Source organism: Elephantulus edwardii, unplaced genomic scaffold (genome assembly GCF_000299155.1).
Source record: "Elephantulus edwardii isolate Elephantulus edwardi_28Jun2011 unplaced genomic scaffold, EleEdw1.0 scaffold00187, whole genome shotgun sequence".
NCBI lineage: Eukaryota > Metazoa > Chordata > Mammalia > Macroscelidea > Macroscelididae > Elephantulus > Elephantulus edwardii.
Window position 1 is genome coordinate 5,094,444 of NW_006399937.1, and position 14,666 is coordinate 5,109,109.

Below are 14,666 nucleotides of genomic sequence, written 5' to 3' on the forward strand. Positions count from 1 at the left end.
CTATCCCTATCTCTATCTCTATCTCTATCTCTATCATATCTATCTATCAATCTATCTATCTACTCATTCACTGCTCATTTACTTCTTGTTCCATTTTGCTGCCTGCCACCTTGTTGAGGGATAGGTTATTCTTGCTCAGGCTTCAGAAGATCAGAATCCATGCTTACAATCAGGCCTGAAACCCTACAGATTCTACTATTCCTCTTCACTCTTCTTCTATATCCTGAGTATTGGGACATCTGGAATTCAGGTGGTGCCATGGATGCATTAGCTATCAGTTTAAAACCTAAAGATAAGTTATTTCATAGGAGAAGAGTAAGGAAAGTTGGTGACATAAAGAACTTAACAACATTTTTTCAAATAGTCATCATTTGAATAAACCTGCAAGATGAATAGTGTTACCAATAAGGTTTTTTTTTCTTTTAGAGTATTTTATTCTAACTGAGAGAAAGTTTGCAAAGTAATTCAACATATATGCATACATACTGTTATGAAATCCCCACAGTTTAATAGTATTCTTTTCACTCCTCCATGTTTACCATTTCATTCATCCTTCTTTATTACCTCTTACCCTTTTAGTCTTATATGGTTGATGGTATTAAGAAATTCATACCTACCTTCATGGTTCACCTTTAACCCGTCTGATCTTGGTGGTTTGGGGTGTTTTCTGTTGTTTGGTTTAGTTTTGGTTTGTTTTTAAAAATTTGAGGCATTTTTTTCCACCCCACTTGATCAAAACACTGAAAGTTTAAGGCTTAACCTGAAAGGTTTAAGTGGTTTACCTAAGGCTGGATAGATATTAAGAGTATATAGAAGGGGGTGAAATCTGCTTAAAGCTTGTTTTTAAACTTCTAAAGTTCAAAGCTTTTGGGCTCAGCTAGTAAGAGGAGAGTTCGGGGATAAAACAGAGCCCACTTGTGTTAATCTTTAAGCTGCTTTTAAGGGTACAGAGGAGGAAGTCAAAAGACAAAAGCTGGGCTCGGAGGTGATCTGTTGTGGAAAAGAAATGCTATTCCAGAAGAGGGAAATGAAGCAGTGGAGCAGAAAGGAGTCTGGAGTAAGAGAGGGATAGCAGAGCTCAAACAGAAAACCACACTAGAAGGGTAAAGCAGCCAGAACTTAAAAATACATTATACTGGTGGAAGTGAAGTATATTTATCCTAAGCTGTTTTCACCATTTCTGAAGATGAATGTATTTCATATAAATTGTTTGCATAGTCTCACTTTGCCGCCTTAGAATTATTTGCAAATGTTTTCAATTTGCTTTGCAAATCTACAGAAAATATCCATTTTAGTATAATTATGTCAAGGATTGATTAGAGGCTGTGTCTTAGATTTTGGGGGCCCGCTGTGGTCCTCACTGTGAAGTGCTGCTGCAATCTCTTGACTGATCACCATGCAGAACAAGGAAAACAAGATTTGTCCCTCCTCCTTACTTTCTTTCTGCCCAAAGCACCTCTGCTTTTTCAGTTTGTCATTCATTCACACAGTGTGTGCTATATTCTAACCTTCTCTGTTCTCTTTGGACCTTGATGATTCTGGAGACTAACAACCAGTCAGTGAAAGAGAGATTGACAAGCAGGACAATGACAATTCTGAGTCTGAGGCAAGATTTATGAATCCTGTTTACATTTTCAGAATGCTGGCTGACAAGTACAACCTGATGTTCCTTAAGCCTGAATCCTATTCCAAGGTGAGGTTTTCTATTTTACGCTTTCTTTTCTCCTCATGTGATTATCTGTGCCTGTCAACTAACTGAAGAGTCTCTCATCAAGCTTAACAATTTTGTTCAGATCATTATACTCATTTAACATCTAAGCAATTATCATTATAACTCATAGGTATATAATTCAATAATATGACATGATTATCTTATTTTTGCCTAATGTTTTTTTACCATTTGGGTGGTGCTGTCTGTTGGAGTACTAAACACTTTTTGATTATTCAGAAAAGTGTGATGTATTTCCACAGCTCCTGTGTGCTCCATGACCTTATACATGAAAGATTTTAGGTATTTACTTGAGTATAGAGTATTACAAGTAACAATTGATAGTGCTAAAAACAGAGACAAAGCATAGATTAAAGAATTGTGACCATTATCCTACTCACACCACAAATCTATAGGATTGTCTGACAGTGGATATGCTGTTGCCTCAGTTTCTCCAAAGCAGATAATTTTTTCAGGATATTACTAGATATAAGTTAATATTTTCATTTTGCTTGCATCAACAATCAACACCCACGGTTACCAGTAGTCAGGAAATCAGGAGATGTATTGCAGTGGCAAATCTGCTTCAGAGACCTCTCCCAAATACTAAAGAGCCATGATGTCAGTTTGAGGATTAAGGTGCACTGGATTCAGGTTAAGGTCACCTGCTATCAGAGACATGGACAGTAAATAATGATGATAAAAGAAGAATTGATACCTTTGACTTGTGGTGCTGGAAAAGAGTACTGAATGGACTGTCAAAAGAACAAACTGGTATGTCCTCAAAACGGTAAGGCCAGACTGCTTCTAGGAGACAAGGATGATCAAGCTTCATCTTTCATACTTGGGATGTGTAGCTGGGTGACGCTGTTCCTCGGAAAGGGACAGCCCGCTTGGAAAGATGGAGGGTTAGTGAAGGAGAGAAAGAGCATCCCATAAGATGGATTGACACTATGACTTCAGCAATGAGTTCTAGTGTCTTAGAGATGAGGAAGATGCCATAGGATAGGAGAAGCTTTAGGCTTGCTGTTCATAGAATCTTGATGAGAAATACTTGATGGGAAATAACAACAACTTGATATCTAGTTGAAAGGCACACATAGCATGACGTTTGATCATCAGCTTCTGCCCTTGACCTCTTTGGAGGTATACTCCCTAGTTCATGAATAATGATTTCAGTGATATGTTGTAAATGAAAATAAATTGCTATACTATTAGGAAAAAAGACAGCATGGATAAATCTATGTCTATATTTTGCTTCAACTGTTTTACTAGGAGCCCTCATTTCCTCCCAACGAAATTGATTTCAGAGCTATAGATTAGATTCACAGGAGGACAACTTTGGATCAACATTTGATACAGGTGTTGATGCTTATAACCTAGGCCCAAAGGAGAAGAATAGAAACAACTCTCATGAGAAAAATCCTTAGAAAAGTATAACCAAATAAGCCTTTCTCAAATAAGGATGGGCTTCCAAGACATATATGTAAATCTATACAAAATTCAATGAATATTTTGTATGCTATGAATGTTGTTTTTAGGTGCCATTGAATTGGAATCAACTCATGCCTGGACCTCAGTGGTTTTCAGAGGCTGTAAGCTGTACAGGTTGAGATTGCTTGCTTTTGTCCTGAGGAGCAGCTGCTCTATTTGAATCGCCTGTCTTCAGATTTGTACTGCAACTTGATACCCACTAAGCCACGAACACTCACTATATGCTATTAATAAGAAGTGAAATCATGGGATTTTGTGCTGTTGGGACTATTTTTTCATGGTTTCCCTACTTGGTTTCATTGTGGGCTTTAATTTCATTACTTTGGAGAGCAATCATTTACACACAAGTGTCTGTTTTACTTTAGCTGATGCATCCAGAACTGTAATATTTATTTGAAATTTTAGTTTTGTATACAACATTTCTCAAATTTACAATGGGATTTATTTATTTTAAATTCCTCTCTTGGTTCTTTTATTCTATTTCCCTATCCTGGCTAGTTAGAATTTGCAGTTACTTTGCGCATTCCCAGGAGAAAACCCCACAAAACTAATCATGCTGGAAGGGATTCCATTCACTGCGATAAAATGTCAAACAGTGCACTTAGGAAGTGGAATTGGCTAGAGAATGTGACTGTACGTTATTATTTAGGGTAGAGACAGAGGTAGGTATGCCAATCCTATGCATTTAAATGTCATTCTTGTCTGTCTCATGGAGTTTTATGTCAGGTTGAATATGACTGAGATTCAGATAGCATGAGTTAATGGAACTACTTCTGCTACTAAATACTAAACAACTTTTTTTATTATTCTTTCAAGAGACAATGTAAAATTCTAGACAATATTAAAGTGTTTTCATCACACACACCCCCCTCCAAAGACACACATTTCATGTAATGTGTTTTATCATGAACTACGATTGATGTGTTAATAAAATTGTATGCACTACTCCAGCAAGCTTATTCCGTAAGTATTCATCAGAAGAAAAGCATTATTCACCACATAATTTTACACCAAATTAGTTTCTGTCCTATCTTTCCCTACTTGCTATCTTTATTCTGTATTTTCCTTAACAGCAGATCTCTATCAGAATAGGCATTGCCTTCCCCCACCCCCCATCTTCATACAATGAGTCTAATTAGTTTTCTTGGAAACCCCGGTAACTTCTTGTTGTTGTGTGCCCTTGAGTCTAAACCAACTCATAGCTGACCCTGTACAGGGTATTTAGATACCATAAATTGCATAAAAAGAGCTTGTCTATCCTTTCCCATGGAACAGCTAGTGGATTTGAACTGGGTGCCTTTGGTATTGCAGCACAGCTTCTTACCACACTCTGGTGGCTTACTGGTAGGGCAATGTCAACCCAAAGGCAGGCTGTTTGGATCCACTAGCTGCACTGCAAGAGGAAGATGGGAAATCTCTTCTCCTACTGTTTACAGCCTCTAAAAACTCACTAGAGGGTCAAGTAAGAGTGAGTTGCAACTCAAGGGCAATGAGTCATTGAGCTGATATTGTTTCCTGATACCACAAGATCTTCCAGGTGCATCCCTTTTTATTTTTCTCTTCCTAGCCCCAAATCATTAACAAGAACAAGTCCAAGATCAATAATTTCTTTAAGGGAATTCTAATTTCTTTTCCTGGAAGATGATATTTAGAAACCAATATTTGGGCCTAAGAAAGTTCATTGCCGCTGTAGTGGTATGACTAGGGATAATAGAAGAAGAATTGATGCCTTTGAGCTGTAGTGCTATAGAAACGTATTGAATATACCATGGACTGCTAAGACAACAAACAGGTTCATCCTAGAGAGGGTTAAAGTAGGCTGCTCCTTGGAGGCAAGGATTCTGAAGCTCTGTCTGACATACTTTGGACATGTTGCAAGGCAAAACCAGTCCTTGGCGAGGGATGCCATGCTTAGGAGGGTGGAGGGATAGCACAGGAAAGGAAGAACCTCAGTGATATGGATTGATTTAGTGACTAGATGTGTCAGAGACAATAAGATTGGCAAGGGATAGAGCAGCTTTTCAGGCTATTATTGTACAAGGTCGCTATGAGTCACATGTGACTTCGAGGGCACATAACAACAACTGACAATGTTAAATATATGTGTATATAATTACACAGAAAATAGCTATTCAAATCTCTATGTTTTTATATTTTAATTTTTTTATTATACTAGTTTATTCACAAAATTTGAATACATTGTTTTCAAGAACAGATTCTTCCAATTTCCCTCACCCCCACCCATCAAATTGTACAACTCCGTGATTAAGCTTCCCCTCCCCCTACACATCCTCATCTCAATATGGTTTTAAAAATGACACAACTTACAGCTACAATTTTCATTCAGTTTCACCAAATTCATCATAGACTTCTTATTTTCACAAGTACTCGGAAACCTGGCTTTCATTGTGTACAATATACAATTCAAGCTAGATGAAATTGCTTGACATTTTCAGAATTTGTAAGTTTTCTACTCTTGATATCAGGTGATTTTATGGTTTTTCTATTGCTTGTTTTAGTGAAAAATATTTGTACTTTCTTTGTTTGTTGTTTGTTGTCTAGTCAAATCTGACTAGATTTCAAATTTGACTAGATGGAGATTGCCCCTCCTTCTCCAGCTGATCATCTGGTGGATTCAATCCATATGCCTTTTGGGATTGTGGCGCAGCTTTTTGCAGCTAGGCTACCACAGCTGCCTTTGCGTTTTTCTGTTTTGAGAGCTTTACAACTCACACAGGTTTCAGCTGCTGTAGATTTTACTATTCTATTCTAATGACCCTGAAATAAATTGCATAGTTTATTTTTATTTTAGTTTCTATGATCATTATTTTTTATTATTTTTATCTTGATAAACCTAATTTATTTGATTTTGTGAGTTGGAAAAAATATATAAACAGTAACTTTCATACATACACATATCATAAAAATGAAAAAATCATTAGCATTCCTTCCAATGATAATGAGTTAAACAGTGTTGAAATTTTGTCAACAGAGATAATAATAATTTCACTTGTGGAAGGTTCTACATTATCTGGATTATTCATAAGGATTTTTTTTCCTAGTCAGAAAGGTAGTAAGAATTGTTTGTTTCTGCCTAGTCTCTTTTCATATATTTTTTCAGGACAATAGTATTGCTTCTTGATTAAACTTTTCAAATTTAGCCAAATTATTAGTATTTGGATCCATGTTTCAAGAAACTAAATCCCCTGACTTAGTTTAGAAAAAAGTCCAGTTATTATTTTCATTGTAAAATAGTTTGGCAACTTCTTTCTTTTCCTCATTATTTAGTCTTCTCTCTTTAGCATTTCTTTGTTCAGAATTATTTAAGTCCTGATTTGACATTTCTCCTTTGTGACGTATGAGCTTTTTGCTTTTGTTGATATAAAATTCTAAATTTCACATTCGTGTCATAGACATGGTCATCCTCCAATCTAATCCATTCAATTGTATTATCCCAATCACATGTTTGAAGTGTGTTTATGACTTTTTTCCCTATTCATCTTGCATACATTTTTTTCTTGACATTTTCTCCCAGAATGAAATGCTTATAAAAAAATGTACAAAAAGAAAACAGTCATCATAGCTAGACTATTTTGTAAGTCAAGAATTATATCTATTTATGTTCATAACCTTAATATCCAAATAAGCAGCTTAAGTATTTTAGTGTGTAGCAGATCAAACTGCTAATCAAAAAGGCATTGATTCAAAAATAACAGCTGTTCCTTGGAAGTCACCTCCTGTTTTGATTTATAGCCTCAGAAATCCGATGGAGGGTTGCTATGAGTCAGATCTGGCTCTTTAACAGAGATTTTTTGGGGTTTGAGTTGATTTTTTTGGTATAAACATATATTAGTTTCGGAAGCATCTGCAATACCTTGATGAAAAAACAAGTTTATCAGCTTAAGTACCTTGTTGTTATGTGCTGTTGAGTCTTACCTCTTTATAATTCTTGTTAGTCTCACAACATGTAACCAATCTTGAGTTCCAAAGTTATTTAAGATAGTTCTTTTCTTCTCTATCCCTCTTGAGAATGGTAATTTTATTGGGGAATATTGCAGCCAGAATAATCTGTCTCTATTTCTGTTTCGTATATGGTTTCCCCAAAACCCTGGTTATTTTTCATTCTTTGAGAATATTTTATAAAACTTTCAGAACTATATATAATGTGATAATTAGAGTGCCACACTTTCTTATCTACACTATCCTTTAATTTTCACATTCTTTTCCATTAATTTTTACTTCCTTCTCTGGTGGCCTAGTGGTAAGAAGCTGTGCTGCAATTCCAAAGGCATTTGGTTCAAATCCACTAACTGCTTGGCACTGTTTCTGAACCTGTTGGAGGGTCAGCTATGGGTCAGATTTGACTTGACAACACAGAACAAAAACAACAGCAATACAATTACTATGACTTTGTAATTAAAGTGTTCTAGATGGTAAATTCAGAAAACGAGAGCTGAAGAATTGAAGGTATCCTTGAAATATTTCAGTCTGTGCAACAAAATAAATCAGATTAGGAGGAAGTATTAAAAAATTACAAGAAAAAAAGCTCTCCTCAGCAATGAAAGCCAGTTTCTAGTATATGATGCCATTGACAAATTTTGAAGAGATGGATGGTTCTATTTGCTTAGGTTGAAAGGATTCACTTGCTTATTGTGCTCAGAGAATAAGCTAAAAGGATACATGAATGAAGGCAGAAAAAAAGATAGGGCAGAAATCCAGATAAGAGAAATCAGGGAACAAAGGATTATTTCTTAGATGAGGGTGGAAGCAGTGATATTTTGAAACATGGGGTTTTCTTAAAATATTTTGTATGTAGAACCAACCCACAGACAAAATTGTGTAAGGAGTGCTGGTGGTACAGTGTGGTATGTCTGCTAACCTAAATTCACCAGTTGCTTGATAGGTGATAGATAAGCTGTCTCCTTCCCTAGAGATTTATAGCTCCTGAAATCTGATATAGGGTCATTATGAGTCAGGAACAACCCAGTGGCAATGAATTAAGGGTGTGCAAGAAATACAGGAGTTAAAGATGAGTGAAATATTGGATGGAACTACCATAAAAATTCCCCGAGTCATTTATTGCATTAAATGTTCTTATTTGGATGGGATAATCTCATTCCTTCCTCAAAAACTGAGTTCCAATTTATTTTTAAAAATATTTTTATTTTGATTGTGGTTTTAATGAAAATGTGCAGAAAAGCTATATTTTTTTCCTTTATTGTTGCAAATTTCCCCCCTCTATTGCCTGTCTCCCAGTTCACCTTTAAAAAAAAAAAAGATAATTTTTGTTGAACAATTACTCCCCTTCCCCACAGTCCTTTTTCAATGTACCTCTTATTCTGGGCTTTTGGATAACTATTCATATTGTGGATTAGGGCTTCTAGAGTTCTTCCGAACTTTACTCTGATAAAGTTTATAGTTTGTGGTTTTACTCCTAGGTCCTGATACGCCTTAAGCTGGGTTTTGTGTATGGTGTGAGGTATGGGTCTTGCTTGACATTTCTACAGATGGTATTCCAATTTTGCTAACACCATTTGTTAAAAAGGCTGTTGTTCCCCCACTTAAATGATTTCATTTCCTTGACAAAAATAAGTTGAGCATAGGTAAATGAAAGTCACAATTTCTAAAAGAAAGAAAGGAAATAAGCTTAAATTAAAATACATGGAAATGTGAAGTCCTTCCATGGGATTTAACTCCATCATTAGAGTATAATTTTTATTTATGAATCAACTCTCATAGTTTATTATATTAAAAAATGAGGAACATGCAATGACTCACAAAAGAAATGAGTACTACATTGCAACACAAAAAATCATTATTTTTACTAATACTGTGTTATTATGTTAAAGATGTTTTAGATTTTCTGGAAAGATTTAGTGATTTTTTTTTTGCACAAAAAGTTTTGCTATATATTATAGTAATACCATATATTGAGAAAATGTTTGATTGACATTAGTTAGGAACCATACCTAACTATTATGACTTACATACTAATTTCCTCTGAAGAAAGATTTAGGAATAAAACTTACTCATAATCTAAATCTTGGAACTGCTTGTAATAATAGCAGCCTTTTTTGCAATGAAATCTTGTTAAATTGATATAGTTTTATTCACAACAGCATGAATTTAAAATAGCTGTTTCTCCCTAGTTGACTTAAATATCTTATTGCTCTTAAATAAAACATTAGATAATATACACTTAAAGTCATTTTTTTCATTGCTCCTTTAATACAGAATTAACAAGGTGTTACTCAATTATTTAGAGTTTTCTGGTGAACTGCTCACGGAACTTTCACAAGAAAGTAATGAGAAGTAAAGAGCAAGGCTGTAACTTTGAGAACTAAGGAATGCCTGTCACAAGTCATAATACTTTCAATCACTTCATATGTGAATGTTGGACAATGAACAAAGAAGTCTAAGGAGGATAGCGCCTTTGAATTGTGTTATTAATCATGAGTATCAGACATACCACGAACTTCCAAAAGGACAAACAAATCTGAAAGAAGTGTGACCATCGTGTTGCTTCCAAGTCAGGATAGTGAGACAAAAACTTGGGCATGCTATCAAGAGTGGCCAGTTCCTAGAGAAAGACATTCACTTTGGCAAAGGAAACAGCCAAAAAGAAGAAGAAAATGCTCAAGGCATGAGGGGTACTACACACTGCAGAGAGTGTGCATAATTTGACAGTGTTTCATTGCAGTGAACATGATGAGGTGGCTGTGAGACAGCTTGATGGCATCTAACATGTTATCATTTTAACCTGAAATGTGGTAAAACTGCCTCAAAAGGAGTTCTATGTTCAGCTAGCTGTTAATCAGTCAGTTTTTTGGACCCACAAGCTGCTTCCAAGGGAATAAAGCATAGAAGTCTGTGAGGTTTTGTCTTTGTCTTCAGGGTTATCTCTCTCTACTGTAGTACCTTACCTAGTATAGTAAGAGTTGGCTGTAATTTGGAATAAGCAGTCACTCTGGAAAACTGGTCTCAAGGGGAAGATATATATAGTTGTTGTTGTTGTTGTGTGTTTTTGAGTCACCTATGACCCATAGCAACCCTATATGTATAGCAGCTCTGAAATCTGTCCTGTCCTGAGACAGTCTTACTAATTCTGACACACCGACTTTTATTGCCTCAGTTACTGTATCAATCCATCTCATTGAGGTTCTTCCTCTCCTGGCTGTCCCAATACCCTTCCAAGCATGATGTCCTTCTCTAAGGAATGGTCTCTCCTGGCCACATGCCCAGAGTATGTGAGAGAGAGCTTCAAAATCCTAGTCTGTAAGGAGAAAGCTGGTTTTACCCTCTCCAAGGCAGAATTGTTTGCAGATTTGTTTAATTTTTTAAATTTTTTTTATTCCATTTTTTCATTGTTGTACACCTTCCTCCCTGTCCAACCCTCCCCGCATTTGCTTTATTCTTTGACAAGTAAAAAAAAAAATTCTTTCATTGTTATACTATCCCCTCCCTTCAGTACACTCCACAATGCAGGTTTCATTCTGGACTCTTGTCAGGGCAATCATACATTCCTCCTAAACAGATTTGTTTTCTTGGTGGTCTATGGTTTGTTCAAGATTCTTCCCCAGCAACACAATTCAAAAAGCATCACTTTTTATTCTATAATCTTTAGTCATTGTCCAACTCTCCAATGCATAACAAGTAATTGCAAAGATCATAGCCTGGATTAGATATACTTTGGTTTCTAGATTGATACTGCTTTTCAGTTCTCTGGAGAGGTCCCTGACAGCAGAATTTCCCAATGCAATTTGTCTTTTGATTTTCTGACTGCTGGTGCCAAGAGTGTTAAATGTGGAGTCAAGCAACAAACTATAATTGTTAACAATTCAAATCTCTTCTCCATTTATGATGGTGTTACCAACTGCCCCAGTTGTGAGAATTTTTGTCCTCTTGAGGTTGAGCTTCAATCTTTAATGGGGATTACATGTCAGTAGAAACTATGAATATTGCAATGGAGTGCAGTGAAGCCAAAGTAGAAGGAAGAATTCAATATACTCAAGAGCTTAACAGAAGATTTCAAAAGGCAGCACAGGATGACAAAGCAAAATATTACAATGAAATGTACAAGAAGCTGGAGTCAGAAAATCAGAAGGGCCGAACTCACTCAGCATTTCTTAAGCTGAAGGAACTGAAGAACAAACTCAAAACTTGAGTTGCTATAATCAAGGATGTTTTAGGCAGAATATTAAATATTCCCGAAAGAATTAAAAGAAGATGAAAAGAATATACTGAATCACTGTATCGAAAGAAATCGACAGACACAGAAGAATTTCATGAAACAACATATGAGCAAGAGCCTATGGTGATGAAAGAAGTTCAGGCTGCTTTGAAGGAAATGGCAAAAAATAAGGCCCCAGGAATAGATGGTATACCAATTGACATACTTCAGATAACAGATGCTACCCAGGACGTGCTCACCAAATTGTGCCAAGAAATCTGGAGAACAACCACTTGGCCAACTGACTGGAAGAGATCTATATTTGTTCCTATCCCAAAGAAGGGTGACCCAACAGAGTGTGGAAACTATAGAACAATCTTATTGATTTCACATGCAAGCAAGATTCTACTGAAGGTTATTCAAAATGACTGGAACAGCATATTAGCAGGGAACTGCCAGAAGTCCAGGCTGGGTTTAGAAGGGGTCGTGGTACTAGGGATATTGTAGCTAATGTTAGATGGATCTTAGTTGAAAGCAGGAAATAGCAGAGGAATGTCTATCCGTGTTTCATTGACTATACAAAGTCATTTGACTGTGTGGATCATAACAAACTGTGGCTGACTCTGAGAAGACTGGGAATCCCAGAGCACTTGATTGTGCTAATGTGAAACCTATACTTGGACCAAGAGGCAGTCCTCAGAACAGAGCAAGAAAACACTGCATGGTTCAAAATTGGGAAGGGCGTACGCCAGGGATGTGTCCTGTCTCCATACACTTTCAACCTATATGCAGTACAGATTATCCGGGAGACTGTGCTATATGAGGAGAAATGTGGCATCAGGGTTGGTGGAAGATCAACCCTGCTTGCTGAAACTGAGGAAGACCTGAAGCACTTGATGCAGAGGGTCAAGGACTGCTGCCTTCAATATGGATTAATATCAAGAAAACAAAGATTCTTCCCACTGGACAAATTGGCAGGATCAGGATGGATTGTGAAGAGATTGAGATTGTTCACAGCTTTAATTTGCTTGGATCCACAGTCAACTCACTTGGCACCAGCAGCCAGGAAATGAAAAGATGTATTGCGAGGAGAAAGTCGACTGTTAGGAAACTCTCCAAAGTACTGAAGAGCAATGGTGTCTCTCTGGAGACTAAGGTGCATCTGATATCAGCCATGGTCTTTTCAATAACTTGTTGTTCATTAAAGAGTTGGACAATGATTAGGGAAGATAGAAGAAGAATTGATGTCTTTGAGCTGTGGTGCTGGAGAAGACTATTGAGGGTACTATGGACTGCTAAGAAAACAAATAGATTCATCCTGGAGAGGGTTAAACTGGGCTGCCCCTTGGAGGCAAGGATTCTGAGGCTTCATCTGACATACTTTGGGCATGTTGTAAGGAGGGACAGGTCCTTGGAGAGGGACATCATGCTTGGGAGGGTGGGGAGACGACGCAGGAGGGAGAAGGCCCTCTGTGAGGTGGATTGATTCAGTGACTGGGGTAATTGGGGTTGGTGTATCAGAGATGGTGCTATTGGCACAGGGTAGGGCAGAGTTTAGGGCTGTTGTACAGAGGGTCGCAATGAGTCGCAAACAACTTGACGGAACATAACAACAACAACTACTATACACAAAGACACACATACACACATTATATGTTGGTGTTGTTAAATGTCGTTGAGTCATAGACAACTCATAGGGACGCTATAAACGAAAGATCTGAACAATTGTATAACTTTCATGGTTTCTCCAAGTTCATAGAGTTTCCAGAGGTAAGCTCTTCTTGAAGTGGATGCTTCCAAGCTTGATGTAATCAGGGAGCTCCACCAAATACTATCAAACGTGGGTAACCATTACCACATTTGATACATCCATGTAACAGTGTTTAGCATCACAGCAACCACGAGTTACCTCTGTACAGAAAATGGACAGACCAGTGCTATTTATATATTATATATAATATATAGATATGTGCATTGTATATAATATATAGATATATGCATTATATATGTATATACATGTGTATGTGTATACACACACACACACATACACATATTGTTGATTGCATCAAGTCGAGCAGAACTAATAGCAACTCTATGAAAAAAAGACTTAATGCCTTTCCATAACTATTGCCATTATCCAAGTTCATAGAGTTTCCAGAAGCATGTGGTTTAGGAAGTGGATGCCACTCTTGCTTCCAAATCTGTTTTACAACTGGGAGCTCCACAAAACACTTTCCACATTGGAAATACATTCTGGTATTTGATTCCCCAGTGGTATAAAGTTCAACATCACAGGAAACCCATGTTACCTCTTACTTCCCATTGACAAAGATTGATGTACAAAGTGGGAGAGTGTTCCTCCAGATATATTTGCACTTGCTTCATTTAGCAGTGATTAAGTGTTGTCAAGTTGAATATAGCTGAGAGCAAGTTTTTCACGAAAGACTTGAACTGTGTTCTATAACGAACATCATTTCTGTACATTTACAGAATTTAGAGAGTTTGTGGAGTTTCCAAAAATATCTAGTTTAGCGTGTGGATGCCACTTCTGCTTCCCAGCATAAATCAATCTGGAAGCTCATCCAAACATTGTACTTAATGGATAACCATTATGTAATTTGACAAGACTACGGAACAGAGTTCTGTTGTACATGTGTTCTGTTGTACATAGGGTTTTCAGAGGCCTGGTATTTCAGAAGTGGATGGCCACTCCTTCTTCCTAGTCTATCTCAATCTGAATGTTCAGATATAGAAAAGTATCAGACAGACTAGCATTTTACAGAAAAAGTGAAAGATATATCACTTATTGTGGAGTGAAACATTAGTATCAGTGTTGTTCCTGCCTTTGGCACATGTGTCTTTATCCACACGTTTCCCTGCTCCACCATCCACCAGGATACCCATCCACTTCTACCCACTACCTTCATATCTATCTCCCATTGACCAGCCATTGATCTAATTAATAGCTTATATATGAGGTTGCTTTAGGAAGTATATTAAATGATCCAGGAATTATTAAGAGAAGATGGAAAGAATATACTGAATCACTGTATCGAAAGGAATTGGCAGACACAGAAGAATTTCATGAAACAACATAAGAGCAAGAGCCTAGGGTGATGAAAGAAGAAGTTCAGGCTGCTTTGAAGGAAATGGCAAAAAATAAGGCCCCAGGAATAGATGAGATACCAATTGACATAATTCAGCTAACAGATGCTGCCCTGGATGTGCTCACCAAGTTGTGCCAAGAAATCTGGAGAACAACCACTTGGCCAACTGACTGGAAGAGGTCTATAT